The sequence below is a fragment of the Pipistrellus kuhlii genome, unplaced genomic scaffold, assembly GCF_014108245.1.
Source record: "Pipistrellus kuhlii isolate mPipKuh1 unplaced genomic scaffold, mPipKuh1.p scaffold_m20_p_3, whole genome shotgun sequence".
NCBI classification, from domain to species: Eukaryota; Metazoa; Chordata; class Mammalia; order Chiroptera; family Vespertilionidae; genus Pipistrellus; species Pipistrellus kuhlii.
The window spans coordinates 122,865,052-122,874,910 of NW_023425529.1; the positions used below are offsets into that span (position 1 = coordinate 122,865,052).

The 9,859-nt window shown below is 37.1% G+C and overlaps 1 pseudogene; it reads left to right on the forward strand.

Moving 5' to 3' along the window:
* Positions 1-2,729: 2,729 nt before the first annotated feature.
* LOC118729648 lies at positions 2,730-9,475 on the forward strand (annotated as a pseudogene).
* Positions 9,476-9,859: the final 384 nt, after the last annotated feature.

Below are 9,859 nucleotides of genomic sequence, written 5' to 3' on the forward strand. Positions count from 1 at the left end.
TGGAGATCAACCACCTACTTGCCCTGAGCTTTCTATTAGCCAGTGCAAAGGGGAAAACTGATCAGGTGCACGATTTTTAGTATCTTTGATATCAAATAAATGAGGTACTCAAGAGAAGTACACTGAGTGGCCAGATTATTATGCATTTAGAGATCATAATAATCTGGCCACTCAATGTATATGTTTGTTCACATGGATGTATTCATACATACATATAGTCACTTTGTGATCATAGTTTTCAATAATGATAAAGAGACAACACTTTTAACTGAAATGGAGAATATTTTTCTATATACATTTGACTTGCAAATCTCTTATCATCCAAATAATCATTTTTCTATGTGAATAGCCACATATCCAAATAAGCAAAAATTAGTTCTTTGGTTGCCCTAGATTTATATCTTTAAAATGTGTGTATGTGCTATTGTTCTATAATATCAATTTATATAATGAGATAATAATTATTATTTAAAGGCAAAGTAGACTAAAATCTATAATGACATTGTTACTACTTCTTCCATAAATTTTTGCTAGACCAATTCAGTGAACTACTATTTTGAATATACTGCGTACCCTACATGTACATGTATATTTGTGAGACTGTTTTAGCTCAGTAAACCAATATTTTCTTCTTTTAAGAAATATTGATTATAGCTGCTAAAATAACTTGATATTTTAATTTATTACTAAATTAATACTAGTTATAAGATTAGAGTTCCTACCATTATATCATAGTCTTATATCCAAAAGGGGGATAGAGACAAAAATGAATTTTATTTTCTATATAAGACTCTCCTTTTTTCCCCATGTGTTTTTTTATCTTGAATAAAATCTTTTGCAGAATTTCTTAGAACTCATTCAACTTGGTCACAAATACCTTGCCATTTGTGACTAAAATATATCAAAAGATAATGGGCTAATGAGTTCAGACTAGTAATATTTCTTTCTCATTTTGAAGAAAAGGTTAACATGTTATTTAAAATATTGGGTTGAAAATGAAGGGAATAGAGTAAAATTGAAAGTCATTTTATATTTAATAAATTATGAATCCAGAGACAATCATTCTTCTCACCTTCATGAGCCCAAACACTTTAATCTTAGTGGCAGGTAAATATAAATAGTTAATTAGACATTTAAAACTTTCAGACATATTTCTATTTAGTGTCACAATTTGTGAGGATAAAGGATTTTAATATCATTTTATTTCCATGTGGCAACATATTGAACTGTAAACCACAGAGACTTCCAACTTAACCATTACTGAAACTTAGAGGATAAAGCATGGTTCTAATTCTTTAACGTAATGTTATATAATTCAAGAATAAATAAAGCTTACCATTAGTTTTTAGAGGCAGTCAATAATTAAAATATCATTTTGAAAAATAATATTTCTACCAAGGCAGATATCAGGAATTAAGTTTAGTTAAAGCCATTTTCCAAAGAGTTATGGCATTTCTTTACAATATTGTATATTTTAATAAAGATATTGTAGAAAGAGACTAAGATAGAGAAATTACAGTACCTTAATCAATGTCATAAACTACAATATATCACAGGTAGAGCTGATATGAAAATCTAGGCAAGATTCTTTTTTTTTTTTTAGTTTTGTATTAGAATCCTTTTTTCACCAGTATAATAGAACATTTTGGTTTTGCTATTAATTGGGAAGGAAAATAGACAAATAATATAAAAATACCTATTGTTTTATCCTTTCAATTATCATTACCCCCTAACATTTGTTGAAAATCTTCAAAAAATGCTTGGATTTTTAAAACACTACATTCATCCATCTTGCATAGCTCAGTTGTTAAGCATCGACCTATGAACCAGGAAGTCATGGTTCAAGTCCAGGTGAAGGCACATGCCCAGATTGCAGGCTCAATCTGTAAGAGTGGTGTGCAGGAGGCAACCAATCAATGATTCTCATCATGAATGTGACTATCTCTCTCCCTCTCTGAAAGCAATAAATATATATTTTAAAAAATAAAACACTAATTCATATTAGAAATGTAGATTCATGGACCCAACCTTGACCTATACAGAACCTGAATATCTGGAGGTGAGTCAGGAAATTATTTTAGCTCGTTTTCCCTGAGATTATTAGGCATAGTAAACTCTATGAGGAACACCACATCTTCTATTGTATCCACAAGCTAATTTCTTGATCTTTTAATGAAAACTTAAAATAATTTTCTTGGATTGTAACACTAGTATAATCTTAATATAGAGTGAAGGTCATTATGATGGGATGGTTAAATATTGTATATTATTTCTATTGTAGATTAAAGACTAGAAGACACAGGAATTTCAATAAAATCAGTTAATTTGAAAAAAAAAAAAAAAAAAAAAAATCAGTTAATTTGAGAATAGCTAGAGATGCAATTATTTTCATATATCATGAAACATAATTTATGTGATTATTATACAAATGGCTGTGCATATATAATATAAAATATATGTACTATCCTATCTAATAAAAGAGTAATATGCAAATTAACCATCACTCTGCTACACCCACAAGCCACGTCCACAAGCCAATCAGGAGGAAATATGCAAATAAACCCAAACAAGATGGCTATGGCCACATAGAGCAGGATTGAGGCTTGGGTTTCCCTGGCAATGGAGGAAGCCAAGCTTTCCCCCTACCCTGGCTGGCCTAGGCCTCCACTCAAGGCTACAAAGTTTCAATGATAGAAGATACATAAATCCAAACAGAAATGGTGGCAGCCATGGAGCTGGAAAGAGCAGGAGGGTAGGGTTGACCCAGTAATGGAGGAAGACAAGTTTTATGCATTCCTTGGCTAGCCCAGACCTCCACTTAAGGCTACAAAGTTTCAATTATAGAAGATACATAAGTCCTAAAAGAAATGGCTGTCGCCACTGTGCAAACAGAAGGCTTGGCTCCACTCCAGGCTACAAAGTTTCAATTGTAGAAGGTAAATAAATTCCAGATACCAGGGCTTCCACTTGGGCTGCCAGGGGGTGTGGCCGGCCTGCAAACCATCACAGGCCACTCACCCAGGCTGCCCCATGGGCCAAGGGAACCATAAAATCAGTTAATTTGGGACACCCTTCAGGGCAAACCAGCCAGCCCCCACCCATGCACCAGGCCTCTATCCTCTCTAATAAAATAATAATATGCAGATTTACCATCACTCCAACACAAAAGATGGCTGCCCCAAAGTGGTCAAAGATCCTGCCCCTATGTGGACACAAGATGGCCACCACAAGATGGCCAGCAGGGGAGGGCAGTTGGGAGGGACCAGGTCTGCAAGGGAGGGCAGTTGTTGGCAATCAAGCCTGCAGGGGAGAGCAGTTAGGGGTGACCAGGCCTGCAGGGAAGGGTAGTTGGGGGGGAAAAGGCAGGCAGGGGAGCAGTTAGGCATAAATCAGGTTGGCAGGGGAGTGGTTAGGGGGTGATCAGGCTGGCAGGCAAAAGTGATTAGGGCAGTCAGGAAGGCAGTAAGGTGAACAGTTGGGATCCAGCAGTCCTGGATTATAAGAGGGATGTCTGACTGCCTGTTTAGGTCTGATTTTCGCAATTTGAGACCCTTTGAGCGATGTCAGAGAGCCAGTTTCAGCGTGAACCTCACAGGCCAGGCCAAGGTACCTCATAAGTACACAAATACTTGCACTGGGCCTCTAGTATGCATATAAGATCTTGGTTAATCTCTTTCCTCCCTTTCCACTCCCTCATTCCCTATGAGATTCATTAGTCTGTTTCACATTTCCATGGCTGTGGTTTCTGCTACTAAGTTGAGCAACTGCCTCCTGGTTGGCTGATCACTTAGGCATATATATATATATATATATATATATATATATATATATATATTTAATTAATTCACATACAATTTGTTCATTCATCAAATGATGAATATTTGGGTTCTTTCAAATATGTGGCTATGTGAATTAAACTGTCACAAATGTTAATGTATAGAGATCTTATTGTGAACATATGTGTGTTTCTCTTGGAAATATATCTAAGAGTAGTCTTGCTGGGTCATATACTAAGAGTACATTAAACTTTAAGAAATTATCAAATTATTTTTTAAAGTGGATTATTCACTTTGTATTCTCACCCACAATATATGAGAGTTCCCTTTGAAAACTATTCTTGGCATCCTTTTTATTGTAAGTTTTGATTTTTGTTTCTGTTTATCTTTGGTTTTGCTTTTTATTTTCCCTATTCTATTAGCTACTTGATAGTCTAATAAACTATATAGTTGGCATTTCCCAAATGATCAATAATATTGAGCATCTTTTCATGTGTTTAGTTGCTTTTGCTATTTATTTAAACATTTAAACCATTTAAAATGTTGTTATATATTTTTGCTGATTTAAAAATTCTCTATTTTTTTCTTTTTAGCTTGATGTGTGCTTTCTTTCTTTATATATTATAAGCACATGTCCTTTCTCAAAATACAGTTTTGAATTTTTCTCCAGTCTCTTGTCTTTTTAATCATTTTCTTTATAAGGTGTTTGAAGAATAAAAGTTTTTGTTATTCATGAAGTCTAAGTTATTATTTTATTTTATAGTTTATGCTTTTGGTCCTACCTACAAAATATTTAACTCAGCCCAAAGATTTTATCATATGTTTTTAAAATCCTATTTTTTTCAGATGTTAAATTTAGATCTATAGGGATTAAAGTGGAGGTTGATTCTTATCTTTTTCTCAGGCTTATCCAGGTGATTCAGTGTAAATTTTTTAAGTTTGCTCTAAGCTATACATTTATTTTATTGATCTATTAGTTTATCCATACACCAATTTCACATTGTCTTTACTGGATTGGTTTTCAAACTTGCTAAGCTTACTTATTGTTAGTGGCTCTTTGTGTATTCTTTATAATTTTCTAGACTTATTATGATGTTTAACTATAGACAATTATATATGTATAGCCATGTAACCTGAAATATTGATAGGTTTTAGGCATTAAGATTTAGAAATTTTGGGGTTGGTTGTTTTCAACCATAACTTTTCAACAGGAAAGCAAAAATAGTTAAAATATGTGGTTATCCTATATAATAAAAGGGTAATATGCAAATAGATCAAATGCAGAACTGAACAACCAATCAAACTGTAATATACTAATGATATGCTAAGACTGCTCAATGGCTATGACGTGCACTGATTATCAGGGGCAGATGCTCTGACCAGTAGGTTAACTTGACAATCAGGACAGAGCGAGATGGACTGGACACACCCTGGAGTCCTCCTACAGCCCCTCCCTGGCCCAATCATGCACTGGTGGGGGTCCCTCAACCAGGCGTGCATACTCTTACAATCCAGAACCCCTCGGGAGATATTGGAGTGCTGGTTTCAACCTGATCCTGCAGGCCACTCCCCTTGGGAGGGCATCAGACGTAGGCTCATGGCTGGTGAGCACTGCTGTGGTTGTGTGAACCTCCCCTGATCAGGACTGATGGGCACGAGCCCACAGCAGGCACAGTGGGGCAGGAATGAGCGGGAGCAGTGGTAGGAGCTGCAGGTGGTCTTGGACTGTATGTTTCAGCACGATCCCTGCAGGCCATCCAGAGGGACCCCACCCCTGCACAATTTCATGCACCAGGCCTCTAGTCATGGACATAATATAAAAGCGCTAACCGGAAGCTAACAGCAGCAAGATAAGAGCACTAAAAAATGTTATAAATTGAAGAGGAATAGAGAATATGAATCTCTGGAGGAACATAAAACACATAAGTTAAACACCTTTCACTCGAAGTATTATGATAGACAGCAAATATTTCAAATTATGACACAGTATATCCTTTGAATATTTATAAATATTTAATGTGTATAACTATATTCATGTAATTACCTTTTTGTGATGGTTTAGGAGTAACTATTACTATAAGAATAGAGATGACCCAATAGATTTATTTCAGATTACCCTCTTTTTATTAATTTCAAAATTATCACATTTATTCAATTACATTTTCTTTTATAACATTCTTATATTTCCATGTTATTGGCATTCTGACTCTAATTTCATAACTTCTTTCTCTCGTCTTTTTTAGATTTCATAAAAGCAGAAAAAAAGAAATGGGCTTTCTAAAACTGCCATTTGCATAGAAGAAATGGCAGAAGAAATGACATTCAAATTATACGCTCAAAACTTATCTTCACCAAATTACAGCACTTAAACAAATCACTTACTTTCTTCAGGTTTCTGCTATTATATTTTTTAACATGAAAGTGCCAGTAAGTTATTATTGAATCAATGAAGTTATAGCAAGAACTACAGAACACACTCAAATTGGGTAAGTCAAAAGAGTTTAATACTTTGGATAGTTGCCAAGTTGTCAGTAGAGTAGATGGATACCCAAAGTATCCCATGACAAATAATAAGGGGGGTGAGGAACAGTTAGGACTAAAGAGACTAGATGACATAGCAGATTTGGAAACTAAGAGATCTTGAGTGAAGACGACTAGATGACTACCTAATAGAAATCAGGAATGTGCCATTGAGTCCATAGTCACAGTAGATGGAGACCCAGACAAATATCAGCCCCACTTCACTCCTCACCTCTCTGCCTGCCTGCAGTTGCTTGCTAACTCCAACACTTAATAGAATGTGATCTGGGCAATTTACTTAACCTCTTTAAGGCCTTAGTTCTTCTTTATTAAAAATATATTTTATTGATTTAAAAATATATATATTTTATTGATTTTTTTACAGAGAGGAAGGGAGAGGGATACAGAGCTAGAAACATCAATGAGAGAAATATTGACTAGCTGCCTCCTGTACACTCCCTATCGGGGATGTGCCTACAATCAAGGTGCATGCCCTTGACCAGAATTGAACATGGGACCCTTCAATCTGCAGGCCAACACTCTATCCACTGAGCCAAACCTATTAGGGCAAGGCCTTAGTTCTTTATTATAAGTTTATTGTGAGTTAGTTTTAAATATCTGCAAATCATTAACATTATGTTTGACCTTTAATAAGAGCTCAGGAAGTGTTGATCACAGTTTTCATTAGTGTTATGATCACATGCTTGCTAGTTATGTGGAATTAATTCAGAAAAAAAAGTAAAATTGTCATGGTAGGGCAAAATATTTAAAAAGAAGTGCTAAATATTTAGAAATATATTAGTTTATTCAGCACTGAGTAACTAATACATGTTGGAAACTTTTCTAGACATTGCACATAGTCTGTGGCAGTGGACACACATTAAATTAAAATTCAAGATGGTATATGGCAGAATTGAATTTTGAACAAAGGCAGTTAAACTGGAATGTAAAAGAATCAATTTCCTATTTTTCTAAGATAGATGCAGAAGTAGCTTATATGATGAATATAATGGTTAAGGAGTGGCTTGGAAAAATCAGTTAGCAAAATATATGACAATCAAATCACATTCCTCTCAAACAAGAGAGCAAATTGTTGGCTATCCCCAATCTGAGAGTCAACATCTGAAAAAAAAAAGCACAGAAAAAAATTAATCAAAGCAATAGTGTCATATATTTTTGAAGTGTAGTTTTTCCTTCTGAATTTTTAAAGCTGTTCTATTGCCTTGAGATTTTCACACAAAATGAATTCTTATGAAAAGTAAGATATAATCCTTGGTTTCTTTTGTGAGCTATATTGATGAGGAAGTTACAATTATATTGATATTGCATTTCTTTTCTTTTTTTTTTTTTTTTTACAAATCTCTCATTTGAACATTTTACACATTTATGTATTATAAGATTTATAAAAGAGATATCTACACTAATAAAAAAGAAAGATGCTAATTGGCCATACCTCCGCTGTGCTAACAGCCAATTAGGAGTGATATGCAAATAAACCCAACAAATATTGTGGGTAAATTTGCATATGCAGGCTGGGGCGGGCAGCACCTGATGCCCTCCACAGTGTCCAAGCAGTGACTGGGACCGGGCAGGCATGGTGGCAGTGCCTGATGTTGCCTGTGGGGTCTAGGCGGTGATCGGGACAGGGCAGGCCTGACAGGCAGCTCCTGACAACACCCGTGGGGTCCAGGTGGTTATCACTACAGGGCAGGCTGGGGTGGCCAGGGCCTCCGGGATCACTGTCTGCCCCTGGGCATCCTGAGGACACTGATGGAGCAGTCCTGGGTTGAACATTTTAGTGAAAATGGGATGCCTATGCCCCACACCACTGTGCTCCATCCCCGGTGAGGAGAGGGAAGTGGGCAGTTAGGAGCCACTGGGGCTCCAAAGGGACTGGGAGCAACCTGCAGGCGTGTTATCAGGAAGAGATGCTGAACCATGAGGATACAGATGGCTGGCTGATGGAGGCGCGCAAAGGTGCAGATGAGGTGGCTCTTGCTGGCACTGAGCTTAAAAAGTGCATCAACAGCCTGATGGACGAAATCACCTTTCTAAAAAGGTGCACAAAGAGGAGATCGCCCAGCTATGGGCACAGATCCAGTACACTCAGATCTCCATGGAGATGAACATGTTCTCCAAGTTCATCCTCTCCACTATGCTCAAGGACATCCACGACCAGTAGGAGAAGCTGGCTGCCGAGAACATGCAGAATGCTGAGGGATGGTGCGATGGTACAAGAGCTGCTTCACGGTGCTGACTGAGAGCCCTGCCAAGAACATCTACACGGTGGGCACTGCCAAGGATGACGTGTCCAAGAGCTGCTGCCTGCTCAAGACCAAGATTCTGCAGATGGGAGCAAGATGGGGAATGAACAAAATGCTGGGAAAGCAGCTGCAAGAGCTGGAGGATAAGCAGAATGCAGACGTTAATGCTATGCAGGTCACTATCAACCAATTAGAGAATGAGTTGAGAACTACAGAGAATGAAATAGCACAATATTTAAAAGAATATCAGGACCTCCTCAATGGGGAGATAGCTTTGGACATTGACATTGCAGCTTACAGGAAACTCTTGGAAGGTGAGGAGACCTGGCTCAGTTTCACCAGCATGGAAAGCATAGATAGCAACTACTCCCAGAGTTCCCAGGTCTTTAGTCAATATGCCTAAGGTGGTTTATAGACCAGCTCCTACTTGATGTCTGCTCGCTCCTCCCCTTCTTAATACCACAGCCACGTCCAGGAGGAGCAGATTGAGGTGGATGAAACCATTGAGGCTGCAAAAGCCGAGGAAGCTAAGGATGAACCACCCCCTCTGAAGGATAAGCTGAAGAGGAGGAGAAGGAGAAGGAAGAGTCTGAGGAAGAGGGGAAGAAGTGCCAAAGAAGAATTTGAGGACACAAAGGAGGAAGAAGGAGGTGAAGGTGAAAGAGAAGATGCCCAAGAAGCTGAGGACTTGAAGAAAAATGAAGGTGCTGGGGTGGAGCAAGCAACCAAAAAGAAAGATTGAGCCCTTCTTTCCTTAATTATTTCAGGAACAATCCTCCCGAAACTATGTCATCCCCATCACCAACCAAGCATTTGAGTTCCCAATACTATATGAATTAAGAAGTCAATATATATAACATTCTGAGGTGACTCAGGTTGGACATTAAATGCTGTGCTATGACTTTTCTCTTTATGCAGAGTGACTTCCTGGCTTGTTGCTAGCATATGGAGGTTCATGCTTATGAGTCCAGGATGTATGACAATGTGAATAATTCTGATGTTTACAATAAAAACACATGAATACATGAATTCACTAATGTTAATGTTAAACTTCATGGAAAAAAATAGTCCTTTGAAACTTTGGAAGTTAGAAATTAAAGGCCTCAAATCACGTGCAATAAACAGAACATAAAATTTCACTGAATGACAAAAATAATAATAATAATAATAATAATACATTAGGGGCCAGGAAACATTCAAAGAACTGAAGAACCATTCCCAAATTAGGAAGGGAAGTCACAGGGTGTATATTATTGCTATGAACACAGTATTTCCTACTACTTACAACATATACATGTA